This window comes from Drosophila kikkawai, chromosome 2R (assembly GCF_030179895.1).
Source record: "Drosophila kikkawai strain 14028-0561.14 chromosome 2R, DkikHiC1v2, whole genome shotgun sequence".
In the NCBI taxonomy this organism is placed as follows: domain Eukaryota; kingdom Metazoa; phylum Arthropoda; class Insecta; order Diptera; family Drosophilidae; genus Drosophila; species Drosophila kikkawai.
This window is the reverse complement of record NC_091729.1, coordinates 1,272,878-1,296,638: the sequence shown is the minus strand read 5'-3', so window position 1 is coordinate 1,296,638 and position 23,761 is coordinate 1,272,878. Positions and strand designations below refer to the sequence as shown.

The following is a 23,761-nucleotide window of genomic DNA, read 5'->3' as shown; positions in this document are numbered from 1 at the left end:
ACCAGCGCTAGCACTCCTTTGGGTGGAAGAGCCTTTGCCTCTCGATTGTCGATGACATCGGGTCCAGGAGTCTTTTTTAGATTAAGCGCCTTTAATTGCAACGTGACTTCTTGCGGCGTGGTGTGTCTAATGGGGCGCGCTGACTGAATGGGAGCGCTTAAGAAGTTTGCAACCTCGTCGCGGTGTGAAGCGTCAGGAAGTTCAAGAGTGAAGGTAGCAGACATATGTTCAGCAAAAGCGTTAGCTTTGTCGGAGTTTTTTTAAGCCATTGCCCACTGTGGCTCTGTATTGGGGATTGGACAACTGGCTGTCTTTTAATTCCTCAGGTTAGCTTCCATATCGTAAAGTCGCTGCAATTGCCGGGCCAGCTCCCTCCAACAGGGTATCGATGTTGTTTTGGCGGGTTTTCGCTTGCAACCTGCGCAGCCTGTTAGTAACGCTAGATAGTAGCTGCTTAGTTGCAGGATCGCCAGACACAATAAATTGCTTTCTGAAGGTGGCTTTTTGCTGCTGGTTGTAATTGGTGTGTTGAGCACGGTGTGAGCATCGATGAAGGGCTTAAAAGTGGCAACGTATGAATGTGCCGGCAGGATTCTAGAGGCTCCTTTATGGAATTGTGCTTCTTCATTTAACAGCAAGAGCAACGGAAGGTGGTCAGAACATAGCTCGGTGAAACCTTTTGAGATGCCAAAGTCTATTGAACTGAGGGTGGCGTATGCACGATAGGGGTAGCAATACAATATCAACATTGACATTGGCCAGGACAAAGCTGAGGGTCCGGCCCCTGGCACACATTCTGTAGTTGCCCCACCATCTATGTTTGGGGTTCCAATCACCTGCAGCAAGAAATCTCCGAGATTGGAGAGGAGCGTCGTGAAATCTGCTTCTGTCCACCTGACAGCAGGAGGGCAATACACCGAAGCAATGTTGAACCTACCTCTTCTTAAAGATATCTCAATTGAGACGGCTTGAATGTGCTCTTCCGAAAGAGTGAGAGAGAGTTGATGGGATATGCCCGACTTGACGTGGATCGCTGCACCCCCATGTCTCCGGTCGTCCGAATGATCGGCTTTGTGCAAGGTGAAGCCAGGAATCCTGAAGGTTGACCGCGAGCAGAGCCGGACTTCTGACAACAAGAGGATGTCAATTTCGTATAGCATTGATATCTTTTAGTAACTTTATTTATATTTCCAGTAATATTTTGTAATTCCTTGATGGTTATTCTTGATAACGCATCAGCTACGTAATTATCTTTACCCTTGTGAGGAGTCGTTTGACTCCCCACAAATAAGCGCCAGCCAACAACAACAGCGGCCAAGCAACAACAACAACCGCCGCCAACGCTCATGGAGAGCCACAACAACCACAGCAGCAGCCGAACAACAACAACAGCAGCAGAAAAACGCAAAACCAAAACCGACCGGCGCCGGCCAAGAGCCGAAACCAAGCAAAGCTCGCGCGAATAACTAAAGTAAATTTCTGTATTTCCATTAATATGTAAGCTTAGTCACGCGATGTAAGAATTATATGTAAGCGCTAGAAGTAATAATCATCTTAGCTTAAGCGATAGTCTTTGTTTACCTTTCACCCACCGTTCTCGCATCACCAGCAGCCACACACACACACCAGCGCAGCGACGACAAACTCACCACGAGAAAGTGGTCACGTGACCCAACGCCGCATACGTGCGAGCGAGAGGGAACAACCCCCGAAAATAGGCGCGCGCCAAAGGAAAGAGCGAGAGCCAAGAAGTACCGAAACTTCGAGAAGCGAAAAACGGTGTTACAAAACTTGCAAAGGCGAGTGCCAATTTTTCACTCTTGCGGACGTGACGAATATGTAAAACTTCGAGCCAGATTTTTGCGATTGCTGAGTGCGGTTTACAGTGAGCATCGAGTGATCCAACCCGAGACCAGCAGGCGGGTTCCCGACTAGAAAGTCCCAAGTGACCAAGGAGACCACCAGGAGGGATTCGCTGCAGCCAGTGGCCAGCGAGAGCCTTCGACGAGGGGGGCCAACAGCGGCGGAGAGCCCGCAAGCCAATTCCAGCCACCGGCTGACGACTTTTTGGAGGAGATCAACCAGGCGATCTCGGAGAGCGTGTGCCCGGCCTAGGACCAGCGGCGGAGCACCAGGAGATCACGCGGTAGTGTGTGTGCGTGAGAGCGAGATGGGAGAGTGATTAGAGTGAACGGCATTTTGGTCAGCGAGAATCACGTGCAATGAGAAATTTCTCGAAGGCCTCGATGCGGTGTCACCCAGAGTAGGCTAGATTTAAACCATTGAATAACCATGACCTAACCTAACATAACACTGCGAGAAACTTGAACCAAGAAATAAAATGAACAAAACGTAACCCAAAGCAAACTGAAAAACTTAATAAAACTATTTGTACATACATATCTGAACACAAACCTGCCGCTGCCATGTTTTTTTCCTTTGACTTCTTGGATTTTGAGAAAGGGGTGGACCAAATTCTTACGAAAACTATTGCTAATTAGGAAATAAATATTTCTCACATGATTAAAAACACAACGCATTGCCATGTCTCCGCCCCAAATAAATTCGGGAAATATTTTACCGAAAATTTAGATCTTTTCTGCCACTGTCTGCCTAATCTGGGAAAAATAAAGCGCGTGCGAGAATGAAATAAATCAATAAAAATGCTCCAATAAATATATTTCTCGACTATTTTACTACAACTCATAGGAAAAGAATACAATCAAGCTGGCCACGCATAAATATAAATATTTCCAAAATGCCTAGATTTTAGGCCATAAATTCTGCCCTAGAAAAATGTGTTTCCCATAATCGATCCCCTCTCTCGGTCTCCTCGTAGCGAATGCTATGAGCCAGGCCCAATACGCGTTACCGCTAACCTTTTCCGCTCTTCTGCCAATACCGAATCAATCGCTTTTCTTACTCAGTATCCCGGTGGCTGACACGGGTGCATGGCATAACGCCCAGTGTCATAGCGCCCACGGGCGTTCTGTCACTTTTAAAAGTGTCATATCGCCCGCGGGCTTTCCGTCACATTTTGAAAGTGTCATATCGCCCGCGGGCGCTATGTCATTTTTCTTGTGGGCCTTATGACACTATGAGAAGTGTATTAACGCCCGAACCTAATAACAATGAAATACCTGGTATAAATGGCCGCCCAGCATATTTTTTTTGGGAGAATCGAGTGCTCAATATTGTAAGAAGCGCCGCAGGCAATAATGTTTAAATGAAATAAATGACATGTTAACACAATTTTGTATTTAAATTTACTTTATTAAAAGCGCGCGATTTTTATGTAAAACAATTTTTGCTTGCTTAATATCGTAAGAAGCGCCGCAGGCAAAATTTTTTTTACATAAAAATCGCGCGATTTTTATGTAGCCCGTGGGCGCTATGACACTGGGCGTTATGACATGCACCCGCTGACACCTTACATCTTCTCGTCAGCCTACCGAGCGTCAAAAGCCTTCTGTCCCAGATCTTTACAAATATTTTCGGTAAAGAGACCCTGGACGTGACTGAGTATATCCCAGCCGTCGAAACTTCTTTACACCCTTTAGATACTCTACTGTAAAAGTATATTCCTCTAGTTCAAGTCTCATTCGTGTAAGTTTGGAACTGGGGTTCACCATTGAAAATAGGTAGGTAAGTGCTCTGTGATCTGTTTTGACAGTGAAGTGTCTACCATAAATATATGGTCTGAAATGTGTTATTGCCTAATGAATAGCTGCTAGCTCTTGTTCTGTTGCGCTCTTGTTGCTTTCGCCTTTTGTAAAAGATCTTGATGCGTAAGCCACTGGAAGCTGTAGTCCATTTTTGTTTTGTGTAACGACTGCTCCACAAGCATGTTTGCTGGCATCTGTAAATATGCAAAATTCTTTGCTAAAGTCTGGATATTGTAACAGAGTTGGGTTTATTAACGCTGATTTCAGATGTTCGAAGACTTTTTGGCATTCTGTTGTCCATTCGAATTTTACATCTTTCTTGCATAATCTTGTTATGTGACGGGAATAATCAGCAAAGTTTCTTATAAACCGTCTGTAATAATTACAAAATGCAACAAATCTTCTAGCGCTGTCCGCGTCGTGCGTGACTGGATAATTTTGAAGAACGTCGTATTTTTTGTCGTCGGGAAAGATTCCTTTGTCTGTGTACTTATGCCCTAGAAAAGTGACTTCGTGCATAAAAAATGAACATTTTTCAGGATGCAACTTTAGGTTATGTTGCCTACATTTCTCGAAGTTAAGTTGCCTACATTTCTCAGTTAAGTTCTTGAGCATATGTTTTTCGGAACATACTATGACTATTAAGGGGGTATCCTGAATTAAAAGGTAAAAAAAATAGATTTTTTTTGATTGCTTAAATCGATAGATAAACTATCTAATATACCACAACAATTTCAGAAGCCAATTCGAAGTATTTTCGAAGATAGAGATGAAAGCAAAGGAGCGCCGAGCAGGTTTGCGAGCGCTTGGGCGAACTTTGAAGCGCGTTTTCTCCACTTTTCATTTTTACGATTCTTTTGAATTGGCGGGAAAGATAACAAAAAAACTTATTGACCGATTGAAACGAATAAAGGCTTATTCTCTTTAGAATTAACTTCTCTTCTAAATGAACTAAAACGGTTGTTGAAAACCATTTTTTATATTTTTTACAGCATGTTAAAGTCAATATTATATCCCGAAAAATGCATTTTTTTTTTAAACCTGAATAAAAGTTCCGATTTCACGATTTTCTCCGGATTTTCTTAGTTCAAATAGAAAATGCACTTATAAAAATTGAAAATTTTTTTGAATTTTTTGTTTCAGACAAGAATTACGAGCTGCACATTTCCCGCCAATTAGGGACTGCTGTGACGAGGCGCTTCAGTGAACTACTTATAAGTCCGCCATTTTGAAATATTTTTTTTTTGTTTTAATTTATTTAAGCACTTTAAATATGTATAAAAATATACCAAAAATTGCAAGAAGCTTGGTCGTTTCTTTACCTTCCAAAACAAATCGCGAAAAACAACTAATTTTTGGCCTCCTAATTCAGGATACCCCCTTAAGTCATCCATATAAATAAATGGTTGCGAAGGTTCTAATTCAGAAAAACCCATAGTCATAATTCTCTAAAAAGAATTTAGCGCTATTTTTAAGCCAAATGGTAATTGCGTGAAGCGATATGAACCATTGTTCATTGAAAGGGATGTGATATCCCGTGAACTTTTTTCGAGTTCAATTTGGTGAAAACCTGACATTAAATCAAGGCATGAAAAATATTTGGCTCTACCTAGTTGATCATGAATTCTAGTGAGTGGAAATTTATCAGACAAGAGTTTTTTATTGATTTGATGATAGTCAATTACTAATCTATATTTTTTCTTTTCCGAATTTGGAAGTGACTTTTTGGGTACTAGCAAAAGTTGGCTATTATAAGGCGATACAGAGGGTTCCACTATTTTATCATTGAGCTTTTGGACTTGTTTTTGATCTCGTCTTGGTGACTATGAGGATTTCTATAATTTTTTATATAAACCGGTTCATCATCATTCAATCTCACTTTATGTTTATAAAAATTATTAGTAGTGATTGATTCGGTTTCTAGTCCGAATACATCGCTGTACTTGGTGCATAGTGTTGGTAATTGTTTATTGAATTGTAGCGGAAAGTTTTTTGAAAGTTGGGTTAATATTGTTGTTTCTCGGGTTTTTTAGTCTGTTTGAACTACATCATAGTTTGAAAGTGATTCATGTTGAATGTTGTTTATGTAAACTACCTGATCTGTTTTTGTTGTATTTAATAGTCTTATGCATTTTGGACTGTTGCTATGGTATTTGCAATATAAATACCATGCTGGATTTTCTGATTCGGAATTAATATACTGTCTTCTTCTGAGTTTATTTCAATTTTTCGGACGACTTGGGATCTTGCTGGCTGAATTATAGAGTTGGATATTTTGATTATTTGGTCTAATTATAAGCCAGTCTTCAGACGGCTTGAAATCTAATTGACAGTTGTATTTTTTAATAAAGTCGATTCCTAGTATTCCATCACAAGGAATAGCGAATTGTAAATTTACTATATGGTTTGCATTTCAATGGAAGTTAATCCTTCTAATTTGGTAACCTCCTGACTGATGCCCGGTATATTGATAATATCATTATTTTGGATGTTTTGGAAAATGTCGGAATTTTCCTTTAATAGGGATATTTCCGCACCTGTGTCTAGTAGAAAAACTACTTATTTTCCTGTTGCTACATTTATAAAAGTGACGAATGTGCTTTGACTGAGATTGATGGTGTGAATTTTAATGTTTTCTACTGCTGTGTATCTAAAGGTGCTTGGGAGTTTCCGGAAGGGGTCTGGGCTACTCTAACATTGTTGTTGGGATTATTGTTTTTGTTATTGTTTCCCCAGTGGTTGTTTCCACCACGGTTGTTTCCAGTATAATTATTGTTGTTTTGATCATTCTAGTTTCGGTTATAACCGTTATTTTGGTTATAGCCATTGTTTCGGTAGTTACCTCAGTTATTACCCCTACCGCGATAATTGTTTCTGTAGTTGTTTCCGCGATAGTTGTTTCCTCTGTGGGCGTACAATATTGACTTAGCATTGCCCGTCATTTCAGTATTACATTGTATGGACTTAGTGACGGCTTCATTCATAGTTGAGAAATTGCCTTCTTCCAATATTGTTTTAAGGCGGCCAGCTCACAATTTTTAACCATTGTGGTGATGGCTTCCTTTGTGCTGAATTTGTTATCTATTTCCGTTGTGAATTTTTCGCCTGTTTTGCCATTCTGGATTGTTTTTGCCATTTTGGCTTTAACTACGTCGGATGTTTCGCCGACTATAGTGTCTTGCAATTTCTTTATTATTGCATCTATAGTTGTTTCGTTCTGCACTCTGTATAGTGTCGATCCTATAATTTTAGATTTAACTAGTAAGCCCGGCGAACTCCGTTACGCCACCTTCGGCAAATTATCCGTTTAATTAAGGTGCTCTTTGGAATTATCTAGGGACCAAATAGCCCCTGGGATGTTAAAATCACCAAGAACTACTAATTAAGTGGTCCCTATCCGAAATTCTTTTAGAGACCAACTGAATAGCGGAAATATGGTGACGTACTTGCACAAATATTTGATTGATTTGGCCGAATGACAACTCTCAACATTTGCATGTGTTTCGAAAATTCGTGATAGCAGCGGGCAATATGGTACAATAAATTCATTTCCGATCTCAATCTCCTGATTTTGAACTTTAACTATGATAGTTCGACCATTTTCCTCTTTTGAACGCCGACGATAATCTGGATATCCATCGTTCCCTGTGACTGTTGCAGTAACTAACGGTCGCGGATATCGTTTTGTGCATTTTCCATCAGCCATGCAAGGCGATAATGGATTTAATGCACCGCAGGGTCCATGCACCATCTGTGTCGTCACAATGTCGTGTAGATGCCATTCCACCGAGTACATAAAACAACGTGTGTCACCAAAAACTCGATACTTAGTAAGCACATCCATTATAACCTTGAGTTTTTGGTGAAATACTCTGGCGATTATGTCATGTCGATCCTGCGGTTTTTGGCCCGGTTCCAACTCACGTTCAATTTCCGTCCACTTCGGATTGCATGTAAACGTAATAAATAAATCTGGAGTTCCATAATTTCGCACGTACGTCATAGCGTCTTGAGCGTATTCATGCATGTGGCGTGGGCTTCCGATATAAGATGATGGTGAATCGTCAGGCGTCCAATATTCTGAACATCTGAATGAATAGCATCACGCAAGTGTATATAGTCCTCAGATCGTAACTTTGCCTGATTGAATCGGATGAACGCTAAACGTTCGGTCTCGACTTTGACATATATGTCGACAGCGAATTGCTGAAACAGCCGACGCCACTTTAGAATGACATTCTCCTCATTTGTACGAATCATCATACGATACGCATAGTAATTCATTGCGCTTATTTTTTTATTCGTTGATACGCCTGAAAATGCACAATTAAATGAATTGTTAATGGAAACCAATAACAATAATTTAAATAATTAGTAGAATATTGTACCTGTAATTGGATCGACCATCTTCAACGTGATGTCGTATCCTTCTTGCCCTTGCCAATAAATGATTGGATATTGTAACGCATCGTACAAACGGTGTGTCTCGTTTACTCGATGCATGATATTGCTTCTTCGCTGAATTATAATGTCTCGCGATTTAGTTGGATCGCCAACAATAATTGCAGCAACATCATTAACGGTGGGTGCATTGAATCTTCGCACATGTTCACCTGCTGGGGTACAATCCGCTCTTATGATAAATTTGTGCGTATCCGATGGCATTCGTTCCAATGCCGATTTAAACATATTAACCACACCATTATTAGCGTGAAAAAATGCTTGCAACTGTTCAATAATTCGTCTCTTTAACTGTCCTGTTCCCTGAATGTTGCAACGCACATTCAGCTGATCCACCATCGACGAAATGAAATATATTTGCAGAAATTGATGCGGTTCCTCTGTTGTTGGTACCAATGAACCATGCAAATGATATATTTGCCCTTGTATCTGTAATTGCAAACAATCATTTGTTGAAGAATCGTGTGATGGTGTAGTCCGAAGAGAATATGTTGTTATTATGTGTTGCAATTCTTTGTATTTGTGTAAGGGATTGTAACTTTTACCTTGCAAGTCGGCATGAGGCCTTCTCGAATGATATTAGCACCAAAGGAAGTCATGCGAAAGCAGTTATTGTATTCAAGGATGTGTTGAAGAAAATGGCTGGAATCTGGATCACTTCCATCGAACAATGCTTTCAGTGGCTGTGGTGGTGTAAGTAATGGATCCAGTTTGACTTTTCCACTTGCGCAGCACAATCCAGCAGTTTCTCTTTTAAACTTTAACGCATTGCAATATCGGCATATAGTCGTCATAGGTCCAATATCTAATTTTCTATCATCTCTGTAGTTCGCAGAGGGATCATATTGAAATGCCAAGCGATTGTATGATGCCAATAATCTTCGTGTGCTCACGCTTCGTCTTAATCGGTCATATTCTCTTCTTTCATTTCGTCTTTCCTCGCTTAAGTTCTGTGAATACACTTGTTGCTGGATTGCATGCCTTGTGCGGAGACCGATGTTCACACGTCGTGCTCTAGGCATTTTCGACTATAGGCAGAGCGGTTAATTTAACCTCTAATCCACATAATTTACACAGTTCAACTTACCACCCTAAATACAAATGCTGGTTTCCAATTGCACTGATATGAAACGAATAACTTATTTTTCTCAAAATGGAACACAATTTCGGTTTATCATAAAATAAACTGAGTAGAGAATTATGGCATGCTATGTGTCAGTGTTGGCGCTTTATGCAAAAATGACTTTCCCGCTTTTCTGTTGCAATTTTTCCTGAATTTTCTTTACTGCAAAAAATCACAAATTCCGAGACCTTTCCAACGAATGCAAAACCGTGGAAATCGGTTCGTGCGTTCAGGAGTTATAGGATCCCCGCAGAAAACTCGACTTATTTATATAATAGATGACATCTACAGCAATGTTTTCGAATGTGCCTTTTGTCATGTTGACCAACCTCAAAGCTGTTTTGAATCTTTGAAGGTGAAGTTTTTGCCCATTAAACTCCGGGATGGCATTCGAGATTTCTTTTATGTATGCCCTTTGGGCAATGGTTTCGTCAGCCATTGTGGTAGTTTTTAGTTCTACAATGCTGTCGTATGTATCACAGTCGGTTAAGTCCTGATCTGACAATTCAGATTGAGTACTGCGGGAATAGTGAGGTTATTAATGTCTTTTTCCTTTATTTCCTTATCATCTGTCTCACCCTGCTCAAGTGCAGGTAGATCTGACAATTCTGACTCGTTGCTAGTTTCGATTGTCAATGGGGTATTTAATATAGTTGGCACTGAAATGGCTAAATTATACCTTTGTTTTATGTATATTAAGTTCTCTCGTAATTTGTTCAAGAACTTAAATACTCGAGACCAATGGGCTTTGTCTAATATTTCGGCATGCTTATTTACAGTATTTTGCTGTGCTAGCCGGGTTCTTGATGACTTATAGGATTTGTCAAAATCAACTTTTAAGTTATGTAATTCTTTATTTAACTCATCCCGTTCCATTATTTAATGGAATATTATTGAGAACATCGCTAGAATCAATCTCAGATATTAAAAAATTAAGCAAGTGGGATTGTTATTTTTGTTAACCTCTCTTAAACAATAAAATGGCTAACTGGCCCAAATAGAAATAGATTAAATGGTTCGGTTCGTGTGACACATATGTACGATCCGAAGTCACTGCCGACAATGCAGTGCCATTTGAGTTTAAATTTTGTGTCGAACTCTGTCTTAATATACATATTTGGCAATATCCCGTTCAATGTTGTTGTTGACTGTGTTGCGCAGTCAATGGCGCTTTTCTGCATCTCCTCGCTCATGTCGGTACTCTTAATCTCGGCCTCGCTATTTGACATTTTGCTGATTTTTGTCTGTTCTGTTAGAAAAACTAAATTCCACCTAACTATGCATTCATGCTCCAAATGTTTTTTGTTTTTTTTTATTATATTTATTTTATTTCTAATGCCCATATGATAATGCAGTTTTCATTAATTAGCTACTTCATTAGAACCTTGAAAGAGACCACTATATGTGTAATTTTGTGTAATTTGGCTTGGATTTTGCTTGGATTATTTTAGTAATACGACTACGGTCACACCGACCGTAAAAGTTAAACAAAAAAAACGGCCTCCATTCGCGGCGTATTACAGTAGAATCCGGCTATAACGACTTCGCTTATAGCGTCCGTCCGGTTATTACGACGAAAACTCGATGGCTTGGTTGGTCCCCATATAAACTTATATGAAAGGGCCTCCGCTTAAAACGTCTTCGCTTTTAACGACAAGCCGCTTATACCGACGAAATTTTTCACAATTCAACCGGATTTGCGACGTGACGAAAAAAAAAATACAGCGAAATAATTTAATTTTTAATTTAATTTAATTTAAAGCAATATGGATGAAAACAAAGATGAAAATTACCCGAATATTACCGTCCTTGATGCCATTTTAATGATAAATAATGCATGGCAACAACTTTCGCCATTAACAATTGCGAATTGCTTTAAGCATTCTGGGCTTGCCGGAGATAATTTAGATGGTCCCAGCAGCTCATTCTCAAACGATATTGACATCGAGGATGACATTCCTCTATCGGTTTGGGCAAGAGCTCTAAAAAGCAGCTACCGATTTCGAAGGAAGAACTCGATGAATTTGTTCTTATAGACAATGGTGTGGCGATTTGCAAGAAACCATCTGAAGAGAGTATTGTTAAGAACATTAGATGACGAACAGGACAGCGACGACAACGTGGAAGACCAAAATGAAGTTGTGTCAGCGCCTAGCGCTTTGGAGGCACTCAAGGCCGCTGAAATTTTGAATAAATTTGTCCATTCCAATTTTAATGACGAGACGTTAACTCACAGCATTTCTCGCCTAAATAATGCTGTGCGCGACTCTTTTTATAAGTCAAAAACAACACAATCAAAAATAACTGATTATTTAAATTAAGTATAAAAAGAAATAGATAATAATATAGAAATAAGATTAATACTTTATGTCTATGAATATGCATTATGTCTGTATACGACTTATTTTGAAGTTTATGTTATGGAATTAAATTTGTTTTGTTTTGAATTAAAAAATTAATTTGTTTTATTTTAAAAACCTATTACAATCATATCAACCAAAAATAAAAAATAAAAAAATTGTTTTTGCTACTTTCGGTTAGTGCGTCTTCCGGGTATAACGACGTAAAATCGTCGGTCCCTTAAAAGTCGCTATAACCGGACTCTACTGTACTATGAATTTCTGAATTCCTCGTCGAAGTATTCCTGCATAAATAAATGCAGAATCCTTTAAATTTATGTTTTTAACCTATGATGCTTAAATTTTTTTAAATTATTACCAAAAAAAAATTTTAATTAATTTTACACCGCAAGAACCTTGCCACCGCAAAACATATTATTTTTCCTAATTTTCTAATATTTTTTCAGTTAAAAAAACCAGCGAAATTATATAAAAATAAAATTCTCACTGTGAGACCATACTGTCAATGAGCTGGCTAATACATTTTTCAATTACAATTTTCTTCATTAAACCCGTATTTTGTTATCGAGTATCTAGTATTTTTATGTAGATCTATCGATTATCGCGCCAATGAAGTAGCTAATGCATTATTCTAATGCATTAGAGCGCCATATAGTCGTCTTGTTCGCACTTGTGTAAAACGCTATAGCGCTGTCAAATCTTTAATGAAGTCTCTAATTAATGCGGCAGTGTCAGCCCGTATAATAATAGGTAATTTTTATTTTTATTTTTTTTTTTACATTTTAGTTCTTAATACATTTTTGTATTGATATACATATTTGTATTTAAAAAAAATATTTTAAAACATCTTTTTACAATTATTGTTAGCGCTTTTATATTTTATCCATGTCGTTAGCCTAGCTTAATTTATAGCCCTCTTTGATATGCACCTATTGTGGAACATACAAAATTTATACAAAATGAATGCGCTCATGATACAAACAATTATTGATAATAAGATGTTTGTTAAATCATTATTAATATTTTTAGATTCAATTTTGTTTATGACATTGGCAGTAGAGTCCACTTCTTTGACATCCACAAACCCATTTTGGGTGTTTTCTCATACGTGTGTTTATTTACGTTAATTTCGTATTTTAATTTTATATTTATTTCCCATTCCGTTTGGCTCATACGTTAATAAATTTGCCCTAGTGGCCTATAAAGGGTCGTGAAATATTTATATAAAGAAGTTATTACATCATAACCTGCCTAGTTTTTGTATGGTTGTCAGGCCACAATCTAATTGGGCAACTTTAATGTCGCTCAATTTTACAATTTATGTTATAATATCAGGTTGTTTGGTAATGACATACCGGTTTCTTTATTGATTTTTATACCTTTATTGATTTTTATACCCTTGTTTCTACGCAAACTAGTCGCTCAGTTTTAAAGCTATCTGAATGAAACTTTACAAATAGTCTTCTATATACTCTTACTGCTATATATGTCGGAACGGGCCGGATCGGATGACTATATCATATAGCTGCCATACAAATGAACGATAAAATTTTAGAAAAATAATTATAACTTGGCTGTTTATGAACATTTTTGCACCATTTTTCAGATATGGCCTTTTGATATTATTTCCGATTCTTTGTAAAAATTTCATGAAAATCGGACGATTATATCTTATAGCTGCCATAGGAACGATCGGGAAATTAATAGAAAAATAATTATAAATTCGTTGTTTTTCAACCTATTTTCATCTACTCTGAGATATAAGCTTATTTTATTAGTTCAGAATTTTGGTATCAATTTTATGAAAATCGGACAACTATATCATATAGCTGCCATATAAACTGATCGGTAGATGTAGAGAAAATGTAAAACTGGGAATGTAAAACTGTAACTGTCAAACTCTAAACATAATAAGTATAGGTAAAATGTAATGAAATAATATCTGCAAGGGTATACAAACTTTGGCGTGCCGAAGTTTGCTTCCTTTCTTGTTGACGATGATTTTAACATAGTTAGCATTGTCCGATTTAAGTGCTATATGTACCGTTGTCTTCGATGATTTTCTGCCATTTTGATGGTAACTTATATATGCCTCTCCTAAAGAAGTCATTGTCCCTACTGGCAAAAAACTCGGCGATTCGATTTTCGCGATCCTCCCCTGAACTCAATTTTTGTCCATTGAAAAAATTTTGTATGGCCAAAAACAGATGGTAATCGCTTGGGGCAATGTCCGGACTATAAGGTGGATGCGTTAAGTGTTAAGTGTTAGCTTGTGACGCGTCACCAAAGATGTATGGGGCCTGTCGTTGTCATGATGGAACACAACGCCCTTACGATTCACCATGGCTGGTGAATCCCACGATACACTCAGCACCATACACTCCCACCATACACTCAGCAACACCTTCTGAGCCGTCAGTCTTGACTTTGCCACCGTTTGAGACGACTCACCGTGCTTCGACCAGGATCTTTTACGCTTTATGTTGTCATATGTGATCCATTTTTCATCACCAGTTACTAACCGATCCAGAAATGAGTCGAGTTTATTAAGGTGCTACAAAGATTCACAGATTGATTCACGGTCGAAAATGTTTTTTTGTAGATGAAAATACGCTGAAAAACAATGAAGTTATAATTTGTTTTCTATTATCTACCCGATCATTCCTATGGCAGCTATAAAATATAGTCGTCCGATTTTCATGAAATTTTTATCGAAATTCTGAAATAATATAATATCATATCTAAATACCATATCTAAAAAATGGTGCAAAAATTTTGAAAAACACCAAAGTTATAATTTTTTTTTCTAAAAATTTATCGATCATTTGTATGGGAACTATATGATATAGTCGATCCGGTCCGTTCCGACATATATGGCAGTGAGAGTAGGTATATATAAGACTATATGCAAAGTTTCATTCAGATAGCTTTAAAACTGAGGGGCTAATTTGCGTAGAAACGGACAAACGGACGGACGGACGGACAGACGGACGGACGGACAGACAGGCGGACGGACAGACGGACGGACGGACAGACGGACATGGCTAGATCGACTCGGCTGTTGATGCTGATCAAGAATATATATACTTTATAGGGTCGCAAAGGTCTCCTTCACTGCGTTGCAAACTTCTGACTGAAATTATAATACCCTGCAAGGGTATAAAAATATGCATCGCAATGCAATTAAAAAAATGTGCAGCGAAGTGCAATTTTTAATGGGATATATTGTAGTAAGTATCTTTTGCGTCAGCTGGTCGTCGCCGGTCTTGGCTTTGCTGACGCTCCTTCGTTGGCATAAGGGACGGCCTGCCCCTCACACTTGTTGATTCAGCTGCTGATGTCCTGGGCCTATGGGCTATGACCAGTGCCGGTCATCGCACAGGTTTATTTCTATGTTGGGGCACCGGTGCTGGCTGCACAGGTGTATTCACAGTAAGGTAAGCACATTGGTCCCTCGTAGTCGTTCGGACACTTCTTTTTCAGTTTCGAGATCTCAAGTTTCAGGCAGTTTTCTTGTTCTTTTTGGTTTTAGTTTTAAAATATTTATTTCAGATATGCATTCGTAATTGCAGGACTTGAGGTCATAGCCGGCTTCGATTTTATAAAAATCAAAGACTCGGCTTTTGTTAAAAACAACAAAAAGAACTTGTCAATAGACAAGCAGCAGCTGTGGTGACGATCGTTTCGTTGGAGCTACCCAAACTCATCAGACCACTTGCTGACTATTGCTAATTTTCTTGGTACTTTACCTTCAATCTTCGCTAAGACTCGTTGGGAATCGTAAGTTTCGATGTAAAGGCAAAAGCAAACCCTGAAAATCGGCAATAGTTCTGTTTCTTGTTTTTAACCAGTTGTTTGGCATGCAAGTCTCTCAGACTTGCCATAAGCCAAGCTTTAAAGCTTTTACGTATGGAGGCGTGAGTTGACTTTCGAGTCCGACAACGATTCTCTCTGCTGACTTTCGAGTCCTAATCTCTGAGTTGACTTTCGAGTCCGATAACGATTCTCTCTGCTGACTTTCGAGTCCGAATCTCTGTTGACTTTCGAGTCCGATTCTCTAGTTGACTTTCGAGTCCGAATCTCTGCTGATTTTCAAGTCCGACAACGATTCTCTCTGCCGACTTTCGAGTCGGAATCTCTGTTGACTTTCGATTCCGATTCTCTGAGTTAGTTGACTTTCGAGTCCGAACCTCTGCCGACTTCCGAGTCCGATTCTCTCTGCTGAGTTTCGAGTCCGAATCTCTGCTGAATTTCGAGTCCGAACTTCTCTGAGCTGACTTTCGAGTCCGAACGCCTTCTCTCGTGCATGACATTCGAGTCCGAACGCATTCTCTTGTGGGTGGCTTTCAAGGCCAAATAACCCATACTGTGGCGGAACTATCGGCATCTCCCTACCGGACAGCCGCAATCGGGAAGAGGAGGACGAATCGGAACCGCAGAGTACCCCAGAATCGAGACCCAGCATAAAATTATTAAGAATTGTACCTTTTAAGTAAATAAACATTAAGATACATTTTTAGGGCATACTCTAGCGTTCTACTGGGTCGGAATCTCTTACAGCAAACCACACCTGAATCAAATAAATATTTCCTGAATCGGACCCTGGACGTCCCGCTAAGCTACCCGAGGACAGACAGACCGTCACAGGGATAACGACCAATTATCTGAAGTTACTACGGCAGGGTAAAGACGTGGGGGCGAACGACGCGTTCCTCTTTATTACCTACTCTTTAGGGTCCGTCCGAGCGTCCGAATAATTTAACCGTTCACCAATCATTTAGTTTTCAGAATGTGCACTTAAACTTTTATTATTGTAGTGTAAAGGTGTGACATAAAATCGGTGAGGAAAGCCCACGCCATATCCGACGAGCGTTGTACCGAGCATAGCAAGAAGTGCAGAAATACCAATCCAATTTTACGCTAGAAAACCCACAGTATCTAATGAGCACCTGCCTTTTCGCTACTACAAGACATCATACCTTTATTGGAAGGTCTCAACTACCAAAATATAGGCCAAATAGATAATCAATTCAAGAAAATAGAAACTGGTAAAATGGGAAAATATAGAAAGCACTTCCAAATTCTGGACTGAGGTAAATACCTATAAGGACTCCGGAGGCAACCACACATATGCAAAGCTGGCCAACGTTGCGTTGGATATTCTGTCATTGCCTTGGTCTAACGCCGAAGTGGAGCGCATATTTAGCCAAGTTAATCTTGTAAAGTCAAAAGTGCGAAACAAATTGAAATTCTCTACACTTAATAGTGTACTGTATATAAGTAATTGCCTTAACTTTTACTTTAAATATAAATATCAAGTTTTATTGCGAACTTACAGATATGGCTTGAGCAGACTGCAGAAGTGCTGCTACACCTATACCTAACAAGTATTTGCGAATGATTGAAACAGGATTATGATATGAAAGCCGCGAACAAACAGCACAAATCGATGACATTATTGATATAATACAATAATCAAACAAATATAATAAAATTAGTTGAACGAAAACCAACAAATAAGAGTTTTCAAAAACAGATTTTTTAGCTTTTTCCAATTTTTTTTTCTTTTTTTAATCGTTCTTCCAGTCAAAAACCGTTTTATTTTAAGGAAAAGTTGCCAACACTGCAAAATATAATGCAGCTATCTCACTCTTGCTGCTATTCGCTGCTTTCACCCGATTCAAAGCCCTATCAATTGAAATCGAGCCTGCTTTATGTCGCTCCCCCAAATCCTTTGTATTTGAATATGCTATATCGTATTCCCTACAAGCTTCGTCTAAACCGTTGATCCCCCGATTACCGCGTGCTAGTCGTTTCTCTAGCTTTGTACCAGGTCCGCAGTAAGTGTATTCAAGTATATAAAAAGATCATAGTAAAGAACATTAAAAGTGGCGGTCATGGTGAGAGTACACACCCGCGACACAGGTCTATGTTACCAAACACAATTAGCGCATTAATTGTTGGAAAGACGAATGTTATGATAACCTTAATCGAGGACCTAAACGGTCTTAAAATTAAAAATATTTATGTGTTTTCAAAGAGTTTATGACAACCGAAATATGAGTATTTGGAAAAAGTTCTTAAGTCGATACGAGGAATGGGATATCATACATATTCAGAAAATGACACCGCTGTGACGCTGTGACAACAGCAGGAAGCTAAAAACAATTCCACTATGATTTTTGATGACTTGGCGTCTGATACTATTTTTGTAAGGGGCGACATAGAACTATTGATTCATTATCAGGCCTGTTCTAGTTGCCACTCGGAAGTGAATTTGATAATATTTGCGGATTCCTTTTTAAGATAAGAGAATTTTCCTTGTTGATTTATAACTTTTTGTTAACTTTTCCTTTGGTCCCATTTGTTGCCAAGGAATATCAGCTGGCCGGTATACACAAACGCTTTACTTTTGGCTGAGTTTTGTTAATAGAGGGCTAATTAGATTTTGGCCCGCTCTTGTGTCCAACCTAAGTACGTTAATGGGTTACTAGTTGATTACAGCAAAAATAAAGGTACAAGCATTTTTGGCCGTTAAATGTTAATTTGAAATATTGGAAATTTCAATCATCAGTTTTTGGCGCAGTACTAAAAATGTTCGATAAGAAAATGTATTGGAAAACTCATGCGGATGTCAGCTGTTTTGCCCGTCCCAATTCAAAGATTTTCACGTTACAATTTTACAAAAATATCTCTGCACATATTGGCGACTAACGAAATAAAGAGATGACAGTTATTCCTCCTAAAATAAATTGTTAATTAAATAAACTTTTGAGCGTTATTTTTATTTACATGGTTGATATTTAAATTGCGTGTGCTGGTCAGCTGTTCTTAGGCAGTGCTGTGAAATTTTTTACAGGTAACGTTGTAAAATGCAGCTCATACAAGAGTTGCAGAGGTCAAAATAAAATATTTCATACAAATTTTTTTTGATCAAAAAAATAAATTTCAAAAATAATGATTATTGATGATTTTTATGTTCTTTTTATCAAAATAAAACTCAACCGTACTTCACGGGTTCCGTGTTAGACTTTTCGGCGATATTATTTTATATTCTTGTATAATGACCGCAAAGCTACCCTACAGCATTTCGTAATTTTTAGTCATTTTTCTATTTTTTCCAATATTTATCCTGGCATATAATAACTCTAGTCATAAAAAAAAAATCAAAATTAACGAACCGAAATCGCTACTAATTCTGAAAAATGTTCGTCTGTAATTTGCCAATTCGAAAACGCCCTTTCACCGCTCACTTATGTTGCAGGAACCGAGTGCACCACCTTGGCCAGCTGATAGAGGTTTGGATACTACAATTTCTTTTCCTCCCAATACTCCATAATATTGGAGGTCAAGGAAATTGGCTTTTCACTATAGTTCTATACTCTTTGCTTATACTTACTCTTTGGAGATGCAGCTCAATTTATAAAAACAATTTTATTCGCGATATAAGACACGATTACGCCCATATGGCGCCTGTAACTCTTCTCTGCTCTGAGATTTGACTAAAAAAAAAAAACATCCAATTCGGTAAAGCCGTTGTCAAGTTATAACAGCGATTCGAAATAGTCAAATAATTTGCAATCAAATAATAATGCGCCAATAAATTAAGATGTAAGCTATCCTATCATTTAAATTTCATCAAACTGCACACGGTGTGCCAATTTAATTAAAAATCGGTTAAATAGTTTAGGAGTTTATCGCGGACAAACATCATGACACGTGATTTATATATATTAGGTTATGAATGGTCCGACCTATACACATGCACTGACATCGCTGACGCCGTCGATATTTTTTGCAGTGCTTGGAATTAATTTTTTACTGAATGTGTTCCGTTATACTATTCGTCAACATCAAATGCCTCCTTGGCTTACCAAAGAGTTGACCCGCCTCAAAATAAAAAATCTAATATGTATGTATACATAAGCACCAGTTTTCATACTTTCCTATCTAGCTATTTATAGGCTCGGTCAACTTCTTTTTGTCTTTTTGTAGAACGCGCAGTGTTACAACAATTATTTAACTCGTTGCAGGTCCCAGTTTTCTGAGTACCCAAAACAGTTTTATAATTTTGTTAAGACTAAACGTAAAGCCATTACTCATCCTTCCTTGCTCTCTTTTAAAATTCCAACAGCAGATAATGATCAGGCAATAGCCGCTCTATTTGCTCAGTTTTTTTATACCCTTGCAGGGTATTATAATTTCAGTCAGAAGTTTGCAACGCAGTGAAGGAGACGTTTCCGACCCTATAAAGTATATATTCTTGATCAGCATCAACAGCCGAGTCGATCTAGCCATGTCCGTCTGTCCGTTTCTACGCAAACTAGTCCCTCAGTTTTAAAGCTATCTGAATAAAACTTTGTATATAGTCTTCTATATATTCTCACTGCTATATATGTCGGCCGGATCGGACGACTATATCATATAGCTGCCATACAAATGTTCGATAAATTTTTAGAAAAAAAATGATAACTTTGCTGTTTTTCAACATTTTTACACCATTTTTTAGATATGGCCATTTTATATTAATTCTGAATTTTGGTAAAAATTTTATGAAAATCGGACGACTATATGATATAGCTGCCATAGGAACGATCGGGAAATTAATAGAACAAAAATTATAGCTGCGTTGTTTTTCAGCGTATTTTTATTTACTCTGAGATATACGCTTTTTTTATTATTCTAGAATTTTGGTATAAATTTCATAAAAATCGGACAACTATATCATAAAGCTGCCATAGAAGCGATCGGTAAATGTATAAAATATGTAAAGCTGGGAATGCAAAACTGTAACTGTCAAACTGTTAACATAATAATATAGGTAAAATGTAATGAAATAATATCTTCAAGGGTATACAAACTTCGGCGTGCCGAAGTTAGCTTCCTTTCTTGTTTAACCTACTTATTCCAACTTAATAGACTTAAATCGGACTTATTCTTACATCATCCCGAAATCGAACCAAATTTTCAGTCCATAAAAGAAATCTCGAATCCCATCCCGGAGTTTAATGGGCAAAAACTTCACCTTCAAAGATTCAAAACAGATTTGAGGTTGGTCAACATGACAAAAGGCAAGGCACATTCGAAAACATTGCTGTAGATGTCATTAAATCTAAAATTATAGGATCGACACTATACAGAGTGCAGAACGAAATAACTATAGATGCAATAATAAAGAAATTGCAAGACACTATAGTCGGCGAAACATGGTTGGAAGCAGGCAATTTCTCAACTATGAATGAAGCCGTCACTAAGTCCATACAATGTAATACTGAAATGACGGGCAATGCTAACTCAATATTGTACGCCCACAGAGGAAACAACTATCGCGGTAACAACTACAGAAACAATTATCGCGGTAGGGGTAATAACTGAGGTAAATACCGAAACAATGGCTATAACCAAAATAACGGTTACAACCGAAACTATAATGATCAAAACAACAATAATTATACTGGAAACAACCGTGCTGGAAACAACCACTGGGGAAACAATAACAACAACAATAATCCCAACAACAATGTTAGAGTAGCCCAGACCCCTTCCGGAAACTCCCAAGCACCTTTAGATACACAGCAGTAGAAAACATTAAAATTCACACCATCAATCTCAGTCAAAGCACATTCGTCACTTTTATAAATGTAGCAACAGGAAAATAAGTAGTTTTTCTACTAGACACAGGTGCGGAAATATCCCTATTAAAGGAAAATTCCGACATTTTCCAAAACATCCAAAATAATGATATTATCAATATACCGGGTATCAGTCAGGAGGTTACCAAATCAGAAGGATTAACTTCCATTGAAATGCAAACCATATAGTAAATTTACAATTCGCTATTCCTTGTGATGGAATACTAGGAATCGACTTTATTAAAAAATACAACTGTCAATTAGATTTCAAGCCGTCTGAAGACTGGCTTATAATTAGACAAAATAATCAAAATATCCGATTTATGTTCCAATAACATACAGTTCTGGCAACAACTCCATAATTCCATAATTCCAACAACATATTAATTCCGAATCAGGAAATCCAGCATGGTATTTATATTGCGAATACCATAGCAACAGTCCAAAATGCATAAGACTATTAAATACAACAAAAACAGATCAGGTAGTTTACATTAACAACATTCAAAATGAATCACTTTCAAACTATGATGTAGTTCAAACAGACTAAAAAACCCGAGAAACAACAATATTAACCCAACTTTCAAAAAACTTTCCGCTACAATTTAATAAACAATTACCAACACTATGCACCAAGTACAGCGATGTATTCGGACTAGAAACCGAATCAATCACTACTAATAACACAGGAACACAAAATTAAACTTTGTGAAATTTCCACGAACCATTTCAAGTTTTCCATGATATTTGGGTGCTCCTGAGTAAAAGTCCCATACAAAATTATTTTCCATCACCTACAGGTTCCGCGGTATACCTAAGAATACAAAAAACCTATGTTTGCCGACATTTTGAATTACGTGGCCTATATAATTGGACTTACCTTTATTATTTTTGGAAGGACCTACTCTCAATACATCACGGCACTACTAAAAAATAGTCCCAATCGTGAACTATTGCCCATGTCTTTGGAATTCGACGCCAAAGTTGAAACTCCCAAAATTTTCAACATTTCTGTGATGAAAAAACAATTCTGAGAATTAAATCTTATATGGAACTAATTTTAAATATTCATTGAATCTATTGTTCATTGTATTCTTTAATTTCGGTTTAAAGCGTTTTCATGAGGACATTTTATTGGATTTATTAAACGAATAAAACAGCTTTTTTGGTTTTATTATCTACTCCTATTTGCTGTCAAATTTCAAATAAGTCAAGGCAACCTATAAAATAGTAGTAGATATGTATGTATTGGCGTCGAATTCCAAAGACATGGGCAATGGTTCACGATTGGGACTATTTTTTAGTAGTGCCGTGATGTATTGAGAGTAGGTCCTTCCAAAAATAATAAAGGTAAGTCCAATTATATAGGCCACGTAATTCAAAATGTCGGCAAACATAGGTTTTTTGTATTCTTAGGTATATCGCGGAACCTGTAGGTGATGGAAAATAATTTTGTATGGGACTTTTACTCAGGAGCACCCAAATATCATGGAAAACTTGAAATGGTTCGTGGAAATTTTTGGCTGTGTACCTGTGTAATTTTTATAAACATAAAGTGAGATTGAATGATGACGAACCGGTATATATAAAAAATTATAGAAATCCTCATAGTCACCAAGACGAGATCCAAAAACAAGTCCAAAAGCTCAATGATAAAATAGTGGAACCCTCTGTATCGCCTTATAATAGCCAACTCTTGCTAGTACCCAAAAAGTCACTTCCAAATTCGGAAAAGAAAGAATATAGATTAGTAATTGACTATCATCAAATCAATAAAAAACTCTTGTCTGATAAATTTCCACTCACTAGAATTCATGATAAACTAGGTAGAGCCAAATATTTTTCATGCCTTGATTAAATGTCAGGTTTTCACCAAATTGAACTCGAAAAAAGTTCACGGGATATCACATCCTTTTCAATGAACAATGGTTCATATCGCTTCACGCAATTACCATTTGGCTTAAAAATAGCGCTAAATTCTTTTTAGAGAATTATGACTATGGGTTTTTCTGGATTAGAACCTTCGCAACCATTTCTTTATATGGATGACTTAAAGGGGTATCCTGAATTAGGAGGCCAAAAATTAGTTGTTTTTCGCGATTTGTTTTGGAAGGTAAAGAAACGACCAAGCTTCTTGCAATTTTTGGTATATTTTTATACATATTTAAAGTGCTTAAATAAATTAAAACAAAAAAAAAATATTTCAAAATGGCGGACTTATAAGTAGTTCACTGAAGCGCCTCGTCACAGCAGTTCCTAATTGGCGGGAAATGTGTAGCTCGTAATTCTTGTCTGAAACAAAAAATTCAAAAAAATTTTCAATTTTTATAAGTGCATTTTCTATTTGAACTAAGAAAACCCGGAGAAAATCGTGAAATCGGAACTTTTATTCAGGTTTAAAAAAAAAATGCATTTTTCGGGATATAATATTGACTTTAACATGCTGTAAAAAATATAAAAAATGGTTTTCAACAACCGTTTTAGTTCATTTAGAAGAGAAGTTAATTCTAAAGAGAATAA

At 37.5% G+C, this 23,761-nt stretch overlaps 1 protein-coding gene and 1 pseudogene across 1 annotated transcript in view; one reads left to right on the top strand and one right to left on the bottom strand.

Moving 5' to 3' along the window:
* The window catches only part of LOC121502033 (transcriptional regulator ATRX homolog), a 530,985-nt gene that overhangs the window by 493,426 nt on the left and 13,798 nt on the right, over nt 1–23,761 (top strand). The window lies entirely within an intron of this gene.
* LOC121502031 (dynein light chain 1, cytoplasmic-like) lies at nt 10,208–10,478 on the bottom strand (annotated as a pseudogene).